This window comes from Ceratotherium simum, chromosome 10 (assembly GCF_057802395.1).
Source record: "Ceratotherium simum simum isolate JZ-2026a chromosome 10, ASM5780239v1, whole genome shotgun sequence".
Taxonomy (NCBI): Eukaryota; Metazoa; Chordata; class Mammalia; order Perissodactyla; family Rhinocerotidae; genus Ceratotherium; species Ceratotherium simum.
The window spans coordinates 49,780,721-49,795,868 of NC_141909.1; positions in this window are offsets into that span (position 1 = coordinate 49,780,721).

Here is a 15,148-nt window from a genome sequence, read left to right on the forward strand (position 1 = left end):
TTGGGTCTAGAGATTTATTTCAACACTTGTAAGTACTATTTATCTCCTGCCTCTCAAAATCCTGAGATATTTCACCTATGAGCACATTCCCTTCCACTGACATCCTGTCCCAGTTCTCCTCCAGTTAAGTTTCAATAATTTTGACACAATTGCACGCCAGGAGCTATCAGTGCTTTGCCTATGTTAGTGGTGATATTCTCATTGCCAGCTGCCCAGTGGGTGATCCAGTTTCCATTTAGAAGTCTGCATCCACAGACAAATCCTGGTTAAAAAAATGTCATAGGTTGTGTCCTCTGGAAAATGGATATTGAAATTCTGAAATTTGCATGTAGGAGTTTTATTGAGAATTGCTTAACAAAGGATAATTGAGCAGAGGGAGAATCTGAACTCCAATGCAGTTGCAACAGAGGCCTCAGCTGATCTCACAATGAGCTCTGGAGCTGTAATGGCTTTTCATAACTTCCCACGTCAAGCAAGGAATGTGGGCCTCTGTGGTCCTGCATTCATTTGATGCAACCTGCCCAAAAGAGGGACATATTTTTGGATAAGGCAGCTTTTTTTTTTGCTGAGGACAATTCCTGGAGAGAGTCTCATCTGTGAACCATCAGAATCCAACACTGTCAGCATCTGTAAGAATTAGTGCCTCATTCCTGAAAGCATCTACTACAGCATCTACCCTTGTGTCGGCCAAATTGAGCTTGATCTCATAGGAGTTTCTAAAGTTCACAGACATGAATTTCGTAAATATCTAACTGGAGGAGCAAAAGGGGAAAGCACTAATTCATATAACTCTGATCCCCATATATCAAGGATAGGGCCATGTGCATCTACCCTTGCAATTCTAAGTTGCTCGTTCATAGTGTTCTTAAGTTTCCCTTAGGCTTGTCATAATGTTACTAAAGAAAGCCCAGTTGAAAGGTTTGTGGTGCTATAAAATAAGAATTTTGTGGTATAGAACAAAGATGAGGCACTGTAAAATTGAACAGATGTAAATGTTGGGAAAAACCTATGCAGAATTGGTCACTGCAGTAGTAACTGGGGTAAGTCATAGGGCTGAGATGATTTAAGGTTGCTCAAAAGTTTTATCTGATGCAAGAGTTAAATTAAAGGAGGAGTGACTAGTAGTTTATTCCATTTGATCAATACAATTTGTTGACAGTATCAGTAGTAATATGTTCATGAAGACTTTGTTGTTAATGGTGGCGCTAGTGCAAAAAATGATACCACCCTCGAGGTAAACAGCCTACAAGACAGACATCAATGATCTTCATCTGCTATTACTCATGTCTTTGTGTAGTATCATCTCACACTGAATAGGGTTGATATGTATAACCTATAGGAATTGAGGAAAAGATAGTGTGATTTCCAAGGCTCGATCATAAAAGGCATTGCACCTTGGATCATTTGCTTTGGTGGAAGCCAGCTACCAAGCCATGATGACACTCAAGAAGCAATATGGAGAAATCCCCATGGCAGGGAGAGCCCTCCTGCCAACAGACACGTGACTGTGCCAACTCGGAAGTGTACTCTCTTCCCTAGTTAAGTCTTCAGTTGACTTAGCCCACCTCATTAGAGACACTGAGCCATAATCACCCAGCTAGGCTGTTCCAAGGTTTTTGAACCACAGAAACTCACAGTGTGAGATAATAAATGTTAAGTGTTGTTTTAAATCATCATAATTTTGGAGTATTTGTTACACAGCAGTAGGTAAATAATGCAACCACTACATTGAAAATATCTTGTTTTTCTTTCAAACAGCACAATATTTATCATATATGTAATGGTGGAACTTGGCAAGTGTCAAGTTCAGGCCCCCAACTCCTAGCCTGCCTAACTCTCTCTTGGGATGTTTTGGGACACTGAAACTGGTGTCCCGACTTTTCTAAATTACCTAGAATTTGAGGACCACATGAGGTAAATCTTAAAACCTTGCCCTGACCGATTCTGACATTCCTGACAAACTCAGTGGAGAGTGTAGGGCCTGGGAACTCAAAGAGGGGAAAAGAAATACCATGAATGATTGAGGAGTGCTACCCCAATAGGCCATTATTACAACCCATATGTAAGTTCCAGAAAGGGGTAGTGGTTTCAGCTGCCAGGAATCTACCCCAAATCCACATTTATTGAGCACCAATGAGTTCTAGGAAGAAAGTGGGAGAAGACTAATTAATAGAAGATACAACAATACACATCTTTCCTATTGTGATGAGGTCTCCATCTGAAAGTGCTAATGTTGCTTAAGGAAAGAACTTCTTTGGAAGGAGTCATTGGGCCATGAGAATCAACCATTGGAAACAATTTGGAATCTCCTTATGGGTTTAAGAGATGATCCACAGTAACAAGGGCATGTTATCACCACCTTGTGAGTAGTCCAGGAAATGCAATGGCAATAGAATTATAGCATCTGAAGTATTTTGGTAGGAAGGACAGAAAAAACTACCAAATGTGTAATTAAATAGAGATGTCCCAGAATGCAAATTGCACAACAGTGATCTACTTGTTTCATTTACAAATGTCTCAAACACCTAAATCAACACCTGACATACAGTAGATATTCAATAAATATTTATTGAATAGAGAAATGAATGAATGAATAAGTTTTTCTAGGGGTTAATTGAGGCTAAGGATGGGCAGTCTTACCATAGAAGTGAGTTTTAATAAGATTTTTACAGATATCAGAAGCATCTGACAGGGTGATTTTGAGTCAGCTAAGGAAGAGTGGGATTGTAAAGTCAGAGAATAGCTCTGATCTAAACTCAGATACTACAACTACTCCTGCTTGAAACCTTTATAAAGGCAGAAAAAATATGGATAAAAGTGTCCCTACTAATTTGTCACATGGCAGATATTAATTTAACTGACCTATATGCAAATTGCTTGAGGTTTTTCTCCTGGAAAACTCAGACAAGTGGGGTCAAGGCAATATTCTAGTTAAACATAATAATTCATATGAGACTTTTAAGCCTTAAAGAAGGCAATTTTATGTTATAAACTGTGATAATGCTAATGACTACCTAAAAGGTATTTATTATGAGCACTTGATGGACGAGCACTAAAATATTTGTCACAGACATATCTAAAATACTTAATAACTGATAGAAACTATTACTAGAAGGAATTTTAGTACAGGTAGATGTGTTATAATTGGGAATAATACGAGTGAGTGTGATATTAAATTTATATAATATTTTACTTTTGAGTGTTTTATATAAATATACCTTCTTCTAAATTTTAAGTATGTTTACATTTGTAAACATATATTAAATACATTAAGATTCACATACATTTTCATATCTGATTACGAGCTCCGATATGTAAGTTAGACGCTATTACTATTATTCAAATTTTACAGAACACAATATTGAGGGAAAATTATTTTCCCAAAGTCATAAAGTTGTAAGAAAGACAGGATAGACACTCCAGATCTTATTATTGCAATATGTATTCTCTCTACTCCCAATTATAGCATCATGTAAAGTATAACAGAACTTGGTAACAGTAAAAGTGTGTTTTGGTTATGTTGGTGTTTCTATATATGAACGACTAACCATGGCTTTGGAATTTATTGTACCCAAATGATATTTTACCTTTAACATAGCAAGAGTTTTTAATCAAGCAACGGCTCAAAAATGTTTATTGGCTGATAGTTATGTCTAGACATTCTTCTTCTTTTGAAAACACAAAGATAATTAAGAAAAATGCTGTTTGTAAAGTTCTTATATATATATATATAATTTGTATATATATTAGTGTTGTGATTAAGTAAACTCAGGGGACAATGGCAGCATTGCAAAGGGTACTAGCTCTATCTAGTTGTCTAAGCAAAACTTTTATTGGGAGAACACTTCAAGATGAGATTGGGAAGTTAAGATGGTAAAAGGCTAAGAAGAATTATAGAACAAATGAGGGTAACTTGAACACAGACAACTGGAAAAAGAGACTAGAAATAGTTTGATACTATGATAGAATGAAATTCAAGGAAGAGACTGTCAGGAGATGACTCTGAATAAATATAGTTATGCATAGTGAGTCCTTAATATGCAATTTCAGTTGCCTATTGGGACTAGACGCGATCTAGATGACAGGTAGAAAATGAATGAGTATTGAAAGCCTTCCAAAGTGATGTCTACCCCTCCTGATCATAAAACCTTCCAAATAATAGATGGCTGAGGCATCTAGAATGCTTCAGCTCCATATATACAGAAGCAGAGAATAGAAAAACCATTGTTTTAAAGGATGAGTGAGGAAGAATGAATGACTTCACGCTGCCTAAGTGCACGTGATCTCAAAGTGGGCATTTCTTCTCTGGGCACTTGCAATGAGTTCTGATCGTTTGGCACAGCTCTGGTATGCAAAGGCAAATTTGCCACAAAAACACATGACGTTTGATACTCGTCAGTCTTTTTCACTATTGCATCTCAAGTCACAAACACATCCTGATACACAATAGATCTCAACAAAGCATTGGTGACTAGCGAATGAATGAATGAATGAATGAGGAGAAGATTAAAATCATCTAGTGAGCCATCACAAAGAATTTACTTAATTTGATCTAAGGTATTTTTCAACTAAATAGGTAAGAATTAGAGTTAAAAAATCAACTTGTACATGCAAGTTAAATTGCAAAGGGCGGCTTATCAAGCATTACTGTTTTCTGTCACATTCAGAGGAAGTTGATATTATGAGCAATGGCATTCAGAAAATGTCTGACATGCTTAAATATTGGTAGTATATACAGCTCTAAATAATGAAAAAACTAAGAGCCATATTTCTTTCAGTTTAAAATGGATCCAGATAAAATTAGGGGGAGGGTGAAATTTCCTAATAAAATTCCCAATTGTTGTGAAAACAATGTCTTTTTTTTTTCCCAATAGAATCAAAATCTTCATATAAACAGAGAGCAGATAGTTCATCAGTCAGAATAGGATAGGGTATGCTGTAGTAACACATGTACAAAAGTCCAAAAGCTTAGTCATATATTTTTTTAAATGGTTTATTTCTTAGCAACAAAATGTCTGCTGTTGACTTGGAAAATGTCCAGGGTAACAGCTTTCTCAGCAGTGAGTCAGTGATCCAAGCTGATGGAGGCTCCACCATACTGTAACTAAATCAACTATTTCTGACCTTCCCAGTTGAAGGAGCAGGGAAGGGGAGGTGAAAAAAGTATCAGCAATTAAATTCTTCCTCTCAGAAGTCACACACATTATTTCTACTCACTTGCTGTTGTTTGTAGTCAGTCATATGATAACACATAACTTTAAGGGGCTGGGGAAGTGACTAGAAGGGGAAAGACCAAGAAATACTGATGACCAGTGTTAATGTCTACAGTTGAGAGGTAGAAAAATGGATATTGGAAAACCAACCTGAATCTATCTCAATTTCAAGTGAGAAATTTCAACACTTAACTATGAATACTTTACTCTCTTTGTGTGACAAAGTAAGAAAAATTGGGAGGACTGTGTATCATATTCAGGACATAAAATCTTTCTTTCTATTTAATTATAGTCAACATTCTCCCTCTATTATGAGTTAAAAGAAAGGTTACTTGGGTCTAACACTTATCATCACAAGCTTTATTTCCAATTAGTTGTCTATCCTTGGCAAAATTATCCATAGACAAAATTCTTTTGTCACAGCCAAGATTGATAAAATGTATACCTTAGTGAAAATTAAGGGTTCATGATTTCTCTCAAGCTCTCTGTATGCTAATTCTTGTATATTCGTATTAGAAATGATACATATTTAGTTATAACAGGTTTAACAATTCTAGAATGAAGAATTTCTTGGATGAGATATAAACCAATCTTTCTTAATTAGCCACAATGTTTCACTCTGTGTTAGTATTATATCTGATAACTGTTTTGAAGTTGGTCAGCTTTATATTTCTTATTCTTGTGAGCATAACAAGTAGCCTTCAGTCATTATTCAGAGACTACTCTAATTAACCATACAACTCTTAATGAAATACTTTAGGAAGCATAAATAATCTGCCATATTTTTCAAAACTGGTATATTATAGGAAGAGTTGAACAAATGTTTTGGAAATCCAGTGGTTTTCCAGTACTTAAAATTAAAACTTATTATCCTATATTTGCATTTGGTGACAACTAGGAATTAAATACCAATGAAAAGGTCCTATTTAACATTCCTCTAGGGGTCAACAAGGATCATCTGTTATTTTCTTACAAGGACAATAAAGAAAGTAAAACAAGTGCCTTTAGAAATCTGGGAGAAAAATCCATCTTAAAAAAAAGAAAAAGATGCATTCATTTAAGTAGCAGAAGAAATCCTGAAGGCTAATTTGTCCTGAGTAGTATGTGTATCATCTAAGCAGCCAGGAAATCCGACGGCTGAATGCTTCACTGGCTCTGCCACCCAGTAGGCAGGGCAGAGCGCATAGCGCACCTACTGGCTGATCGTGCTCTACCTGCACATGTGTCTTATCCTTTCCCACTGGTAAATGATTAACCTCATGTACTAGGCTTATTCAGCAGGACTCAAGTGGTTAAACTAATTAAATTGGTGGTGCCCTACATTAACTGCTACATGAATTCTTGCTGCATTTCTCCTTAAGAGGATAGAGATTCCCACTTGACTTCAGGGTCAAAAGGATGCCTGCTGAACTTTATAAGGAGAGAACAAATGTTGCCTGTAGTTCAAAGCTTCCTCTAAAACTATTTATACTAATCATTTCAGGATATTGTTTATTAAAATGATGGTAAAATTGTAACATGAAATCAGATATTGGTTCAGATAGTTACAATAACTCATATAGAGCTCATCTACCCAAGGGGATAAAAACTGATTTAGCAATTTTATGATGAACATCAGAGGCCCAGATGCATTCATTCAATAATTTATTTAATTATTCATTCATTCATTCATCTATTTAACTCATTACATTACCTGCAGGTATTATTCACATTTGGAAAACAGGCACGTAGAATATAAACGATTGAAACAAATGGAAAAATACAGAAAACCCAAGTTGTGCTATAGCGAAATTTTAAACGAAGAAAATATACTAGAATAAAATAAAGATAAGAAACATGATATAGTTTAAAACATTAATAAGTAACTATTTTAAAAATCAAAGAAAATTTCAACAATGGCTAGTGATTTGTTTCAGCACACATCAATAGGATAACCAATGTTGTGCAAAATATTTTATAGATATAGGTACTTGCTTCCCAGTATCTATTCTTTTCTACTTCTGAGCATGCAGTTTTGTTTGGGGCAGCAACGTGTCCAGTTAGAGTAACAAAAAAATGGAGCAATTCCACTGATTCAAATAAACATACTCACCTATACTATTTTCTCTCAAGAATATGTAAATATGGTGAGTTTAGTCATTGACTGTTTGGGAGGACTGAACTGTATTTCAAAATGAGCATTCAAATTCATAGAACCTATCAAGAAGTTCAGAAACCTATCAACAAGAATAATGCACCTACCATCCCAACACTGTATGAAGTGAGAGGACATGAGACAAGGGCATTCTTAAGCAACAAATTCTGAAGACAGACCAAAGCGTTATGCATACCAAGCAGGTTGTGAGGTCAATGTGCAGAAAATATCACAACATAAGTTAATGCCAGAGAATGACACCCTGAAAACACCTTTTGAAAGTAGCCCTGACAACTAGAGCATCTGCGGATGTTATCTCCCATGAAGCGTCACTCGATGCTGCAGATGGGGCCTGTGGTTAAGGAACACCTTTGACAGGCACTGTATACAAAATAAACATGCATTATGAAAGAGAAAAGAACCTATGTTTGTCTGTCTATGTTAATATGTGACTGGATTTCTAGAAGATTTTTTTAAATTTAGAAAGCAATAAGAATATTTACTTTTTAGATAATGTGACAATGATTTTTCAAATTCTGTAATTTTCTGTTAACTACCAAAATATTTTATTGAGAAACTTAGGGGTCTGAATACTAAGAAAAAACTGTGTCTTAATGTGTTTAGAATCCCATTAAGAGTTTAAAGTTTAAGTTTGTATTTTGAGTTCTCCCATTTTCTTTGACTTTCCCCTCTTTTCATACAACCTTCCCCCTTTCTAGGCATTACACGCTCTTCATGGTTTCCCTTATATTCCTCAATACTTTTACTGCATCATTTAATTAGATTTATCCTCAATTCTCGATGCCTTTCTTTGTACTATGAGTGCTTTTCTCTCTTTAACTTTTAATATTTTGGCATTTTATATCATATTCAATAGGGGTTACTCAGCTACCATCATGTAAAGGAATAAAAAGTTAAAATATACCCCACATCCCTTATGAATCAAGCGACAGATAAATGTATTATCTACTTTTAACACATTATTTTTATAACAACTTTTCTATAACAACAAGCAAGGTGGTGGTGTTCTTATTTTACAGATGAGTAAACCTAAGATCAGGGAGGCAACTCACTTGTTTGAATGTCAGTAACAACAAAGCTTGTGAGTTTCAACGGATGAAAGGTGGAATCAGGGTTTGTTCTACGAGATCTTCAGTCTAGACCTTCTTTCAGTGGAACTGATATTTTCCCCACAGCACTTCCAGTTTAGGTTAGCTACTTTTTCTAGCCTTACAAATGTCTTTTCTAACTTTTAGAAGAGTACTGCAGCACTATTTCCACATGGAGAAAATTTAGAGATCCAAAGGGAACCTTTAAAAGCCTTGATCATGATTTTGAACTATAAAATAAGTCCTACTTCCTATTAGTAAAAATGTTTCCCAAGCGAAAGCAATAGTGACAATACTTAAAGTATTTTGCCAATATTGTTATTCTCATGTATAGATCATAGCAAACAGAATCATCTCAGAAAAGTGAGTAGGTAAGAAAAGCAAATTTAAAAAACAATGGAAATGCCTTTCTGCTTTTAATTTTGCGTCCAGAGTCACGACCCACAGACTTAAAACTCACCTAGGAAGAATTTCCCATTAGGAGGTTTATTATCACACCGCCATTCCTATAACCTGAGGGAAATAATTCTGTCTGTATACTGTCACTGCAAGTAATAAGTATCTCTGAAACAAATGAATAATTACTGTCCAAAAAGACAGGGCAAACTGGCCACAGTAAAAGGATTTGCATCTGGGGCAAACTAACAGAAGGCAAAACCTTAACAGTCATTTTGATCCAAAGGGCTTGAGACAAGCAAGAAATCTACTTTGTGTATACCAGCTAGGGAGCAGGGAACCATCCTCGAGTAAGTGGGATTAAAGCAAAGGAGTGAGGGAGGCTGAGCCCAGAAAAAGGAACGTCTGGAACATAGCCACAGGATCCCTTTTTTATGAGCTTGCAATCTCAATTGTAGGCAGAGATAAAACTCTAATGTATGACAAACCTACTTGGACAGATGTTCAGAAGACACCACTGATTAAAGGGTACTTGTTTAGCTGAAAAGTTAATTCACTTTGATAGATGAGTACTTCACTGCAAATGAAAATTTTGTTTTGCTTTATATTAACACCTTCCATAGACAATTTGAAACTAACTAAATTTGATGTTATTTTTTTCTGGCACATTTTCAGCAATTGAGAAAACAATTTTAATTTTAAATGCTATTTTCTTTGAAGAGGAAAGAGGAAATTAATGAGTATATTTTTTATGTATTTTAGAACAATTAAACAATTCTTTTTTTTTTTTTTTTTTGTGAGGAAGATCAGCCCTGAGCTAACTTCTACACCAATCCTCCTCTTTTTGCTGAGGAAGACTGGCCCTGAGCTAACATCTATTGCCAATCCTCCTCCTTTTATTCCCTTTTTCTCCCCAAAGCCCCAGTAGATAGTTGTATGTCATAGCTGCACATCCTTCTAGTTGCTGTATGTGGGATGCTGCCTCAGCACGGCCAGACAAGCAGTGTATCAGTGCGTGCCCGGGATCCGAACCCCGGCAGCCAGTAGGGGAACGTGCGCACTTAACTGCTAAGCCATGGGGCCAGCCCCCAATTAAACAATTCTGATCCATCTTTCTAAATTTTATGTTCTAGTTCTTCAGGAAACACATACAATACAAATATAATCATATACAAACACATAGCAGTGTAATGTCTGTTGCAATCCCCAGAATGATACAGTGCCCAGGATATCCAACATTTTCTTTGCCTTTTGTTAAATAAGTGAATTCAGATGTGCAAATATAATGTGGGATTTTAGACCATAATTTTACCGTAAATTAGAACCTGGAATTCCTTAACGATAATCAACGTTAGGCAGATATTGTATATTGCATTTTTTAGCATTGCAAACAATAGTTGTTGGTACCAACAGAAGCTCCAATGGATGAATAGCTTTTTATGAGTCACATAAAAGTGAAATAAAAATATAATACAGAAAAATATGTAAATGTATAATTTGGGGCACAGAGTTGTGTTAATACTAAACTCAAAGTCAATATTCAGATAACTTTTCTAATTTTGGTGAAAATATAAAAATACAATTGTGGTTTTAGATAGAGTTGTATTTTAATTGTTGTCACCTAATATTTTCCCCAATAAGATGATAACAGGTAGTTCAACAATGCATTTATCAATGAAGATACTTTATCATGCAAACCTCAAAACCAACAGGAATCCCGGGAGAAGCTAAATAGTTTTGCCATTTACTTACATGGTATCCCTTCTGGACCTAGGTCCTATTTATTCTTTCAGCTGCTAGAAGTTCCTCCAGCCGATGGCCCTCACCGTCAGCCCTCTCCACTTATTGCCTAGGTGGAAGACAGGTGCCGTGCCCAATTCACACCCCCTTCCCAGGGCAGCCCCACACCCAAAGACTGATAAGACTGGGGTATAATCTTCACCCTCCCCCAACTGTGGCCAGTGTTGAGGGATCATCCAGCTCTAGTTGTTACAGTAGAATCGGCTGAGGCATTTGATGGACCAGCATTGCAGCTAAACTTCCCCCTTTGCCAAATCCTGTTTCCTTCCCCTCACTTCCGCAGGTTTTGATTTGTAGGGATCAAATGTTGTGGACTCTGATCTCACTCTCAGAGTTGGTTTCCCAGGGAATCTAACCTGTGATATCAGAAATTTCTTACAAATATAATACATTTTATTACATAACTAACCATATACAGAAGAGACCATAAAGTCTAATCCCATCATGCCTTTAATCCCTTTTTTATTCCAGTCACAACAAGAAGCCCAAGATTCCTGAGAAATTTACCTTCATCATAAAGTCTGTGCATTCCCCACAATTCTCATATCGTTCACCCAGTTTCAACTCCTCAATCCCTTCTCCTGAATCCTTTGTAACTTGTGGATCATTGGCAGAAAATTTCTCAAATTCCTTTCTGAAGAGTTCCTTCAACTTCTTTCTCTGACTAAAGATCTGCTTTTTCTCTAGAACACTCTTTCCTCTAGAGTTCTCTCCAATGGTAGCTGTTTTCTCTGCAGCATTCCTTGTACCATAGATGATCCCTATGCTAGTCTTTGCCATTTTGAAACAATTTTCTTTTTGTTCTTTTTTTTTGATGAGGCCCTGAGCTAACATCTGTGCCAGTCTTCCTCTATTTTGTTTGTGGGTTGCTGCCTCAGCATGGCTGATGAGTGGTGTCGGTCTGTGCCTGGGATCTGAACCTGCAAACCCTGGGCCGCCAAAGCAGAGCATGCGAACTTAACCACTACGCCACCCAGCTGGCCCCTCTAGATGATTTTCCATACTCTCTTGCCTCACCCCAGATTTGAAACTTATTCTATTAGATTCTACCCCTTGTCATCTTTCTTTGTTGTAGTCATAAAAAGAAATACTAGATCATTCCTTCTAATTATTCTGAAATATAATCATCTGGTTCATTATTACTCTCAAAAAAGCTCCTGTCTAAATTTTGGTGATTTCAATATTCTTATAATTGATCTTTTCTATAATCTAACCTCTGTCAAAACTCCAGAAATAACAAAATTAAAACCACCAAATCAATAAATAGTATTTAGTAAGGGTTTCTTGTGTATAAAAGAATAGTTCACAAACTGTGAGTTTTCAAATCCAAAAGTGATATGAGTCTCAGAGGCATGACATTACAGGATGGTTACAAAGTGAAAATGGGAAGTTGTTTAACTCTTACAGTGATTGGTTACTAACAGTGAAGGTTTCCAGATGGCACGGGATTGTTTAAAAGTGGTTATCTTACAGCAACTAGAAGGATATGCAGCTATGACATACAACTATCTACTGGGGCTTTGGGGGGAAATAAAATAAATAAATAAAATCTTTAAAAACAAAAGGTGGTTATCTTATGCCATTTTTAGGGAGATGACTTAAATTTCTTTTATGATTATCAGAGGCATTTATAAGAAATAACCTAAGTTTCACTTATGTTCAGGAAATAAGCTAGATTTAGTTTTGCTTACATAGCTTAAATGGCTTTATCTGCTCAGGAAATTTTTGTCTGGTTTGCATTTTGTATTTAATTTTAACACCTCTCAATTCTTGAACTTTTCACATCCAGTAGTCTTGTCCACAATACTTCTCTGCCATCTTATCACATTGTTACACTGTAGAATTGTCAATTACCAACAACTGTGTCACTTCAATTTCAAACATTGTCTTCCTGTCTTCCTCCAAAACCACTCATCTTTCTAACCATTCTCCCTGGTACCTCAATTCCAACAATTATTTGACCACGTAGGAAACTCTAATGCATTGAATCAGCCAGGTTTTATTTTTCCCTCTGTCCCTCAAGGCCATCCCCTACATTACAGGAGATTAACACAATCCCAAATTAGTATGTGAAATGTGGTTTGACAGCAAGGGATATAAAAATATTAAAGAAATTCAGCATTTTAAAGAAATTAAAGAAATTTCAGGGATGCCGGGCATCTGCATTTTAGAGCTGCTCCACTTCTTAGCCCCTAAGTTTCTAGAGCAGACCAGGTTGGGGTGCTGGGTAGGAGTGGTAAAAACAGTATATATCTCTGTCCCTGGCTGTTTTATCTAATAATGAGCACATGTACAGTGTTGTAAATTATGGTATACTATGAAGCCTTACAAAAAAATGATTCAGCTCTGAATAACACTCAAAATATTTTTTATATATTGGTTACTGCATACCTAGGTACACACACAGTAACAAAAATATGATTTACTAAGAGTACAAAAGGCTTCACAATATCGTGTCATTATTCTTCTCTTTTATGTTGCTTAGAATTCCTGGCACAACATTGCAGAAACTGTCCTGAATATGTTCTTAATTTCCAGACTCCTCTCTCACCCCTCATACATTCCTAGTTAAACCCCGCTCTCTCTGAATCTTCACCCAGGCAGCTAAACAAGATTGTAGAAAATGACAAAGCCAGGCTGATTGGAACTTAAATTTGTGTCACCAAATAAAGTGTTGCATGGCAGAAAATTGTATCTCATTTCCTTAGATTATTCTTACTCTAGATGAGATTTTACACCTCCTCCCTCTTCAAACCTCCAACACTCTGCCACATTTTAACTTTCTGATAATAATATCCACATGTTCTCACCCAAATATCTACAAACAAATTTGAATTTTTTACCCATATAGCCTACCTTCTCCCCCTATGTCCACTGAATCCTGTCCCCTCGTATACAAAGTCCCTACTCCAAAAGTTGCATCTTCTCTCACCTAAATTATCAAATGTTTCCTCTCTAGGGACCAATTCCATTGATCATACAACACTCTGTAATGTCACAACATGTTGTAAAATTCTCTGGACTCTATGGACCCCTTTGGCTTACCTCCACCTCTCTGCTTCCTTTTAGAGCAAAAACATTTAAAGGTTTATTATAATTGCTCTCTCTACTTCTATTCCTCACATTTTATCTTGAAACCACGAGTTTGATCATTTCTTCCTTCATGTTTTACCAGGCCTCCAGGGCACCTCACATTCTTGCCATAACTTATAACGAAAATACATTTTCAGACAGCTGCGCTTTCTCACCCATCTGAATTTCCTGCCCTGGTGCCTCCTCATCTCCTAACCTATGTTCTCTGGAGTGTCCCAGGACTCAGACCTCTTCTCTCATCTATCTCTGCTCAGTCAGGCTCAAGGCTTCAAATACTTACTATGTACTGATGACTTCCAAATTTACCTCAAGTCTCTGTTTTACCCTGGACTCGAGACTTGTATACCCTACTTCCTATTTTGCATATCCAGTCGGGTAACTTAAACATCAATACATCCAAAACTGAAGTCCTGATTTCTACTTTCCTGTAAGCAACAGACCTGTTCCTTTTGCTGTCTTATCCAATTCTTAAACAGAAGCTATGTTCCTCATTTGCTCAGGCTAAATTCCTAGAATAATCCTTAATTCCTCATACTCTGCCTCTATTAAACAAGTAAATTATTTGAGTTTTATTTTCAAGTTCTCTGTGAGGTCTGAATGCTCCTCCCACCTCAGCATTGTCTGACACCTGCATTATTGGAATTGACCCATAAATGCTCTCTGTGCTAGAACTTTTACTTCTATAATTATTCACCACACAGAAGCTGAGGCCTTCCATTAAAGAAAATCAAGTAAACAATTTCACTCTCCCATTTGGTATCTTCCAATAGCTTTCTATTGTACTCAGAATGATATTTGATTATCAACAGTAATATATTACTATCACTAATAGCTAATTACCACCAGTTTTAGCAAAGGCTCTCCTACCTTGTATCTCGTCACTCTCCTCCTGTTTCACTGAGTTCCAGGGCACTGGCCTTCTTACTGTACTAGAAAATACCACACATTGTCCACCTCTAGGCCTTTGTCCAGGTCCTTGTCTCTGCCTGGAATGTCACTCTCCAAATGCCTGCGGTGTTACTTATTTGCTCCAAATCTCTGCTCAAATATCTTCCTGAACATCCTCCTAACATATCACCTTACTCACCCCTGGTACTTCCAGCCCCTTTCACAGCTATATTTTTCTCTATAGCACATACAGCCTGACATATATAAAATCTGTCAATTTAATTGTTGTCCATTTCCGTCCTCTGGAATATAAACCCTGGGAAGGCAGAGGTTGTTTTATTCCCTCTCAATTCCCAGTGCCTGAAACAGTGTGGGACCCATAGTAGCCACTCAATGATGATTTGTTGAATAAATAGATATACATTCATTTTTATCCTACTTGAGTGGGATATTCTTTAGAGAAATTTCTTCCAATTATATCATTCTGAAATATGATTGTAGTTGATGAAGTTGTA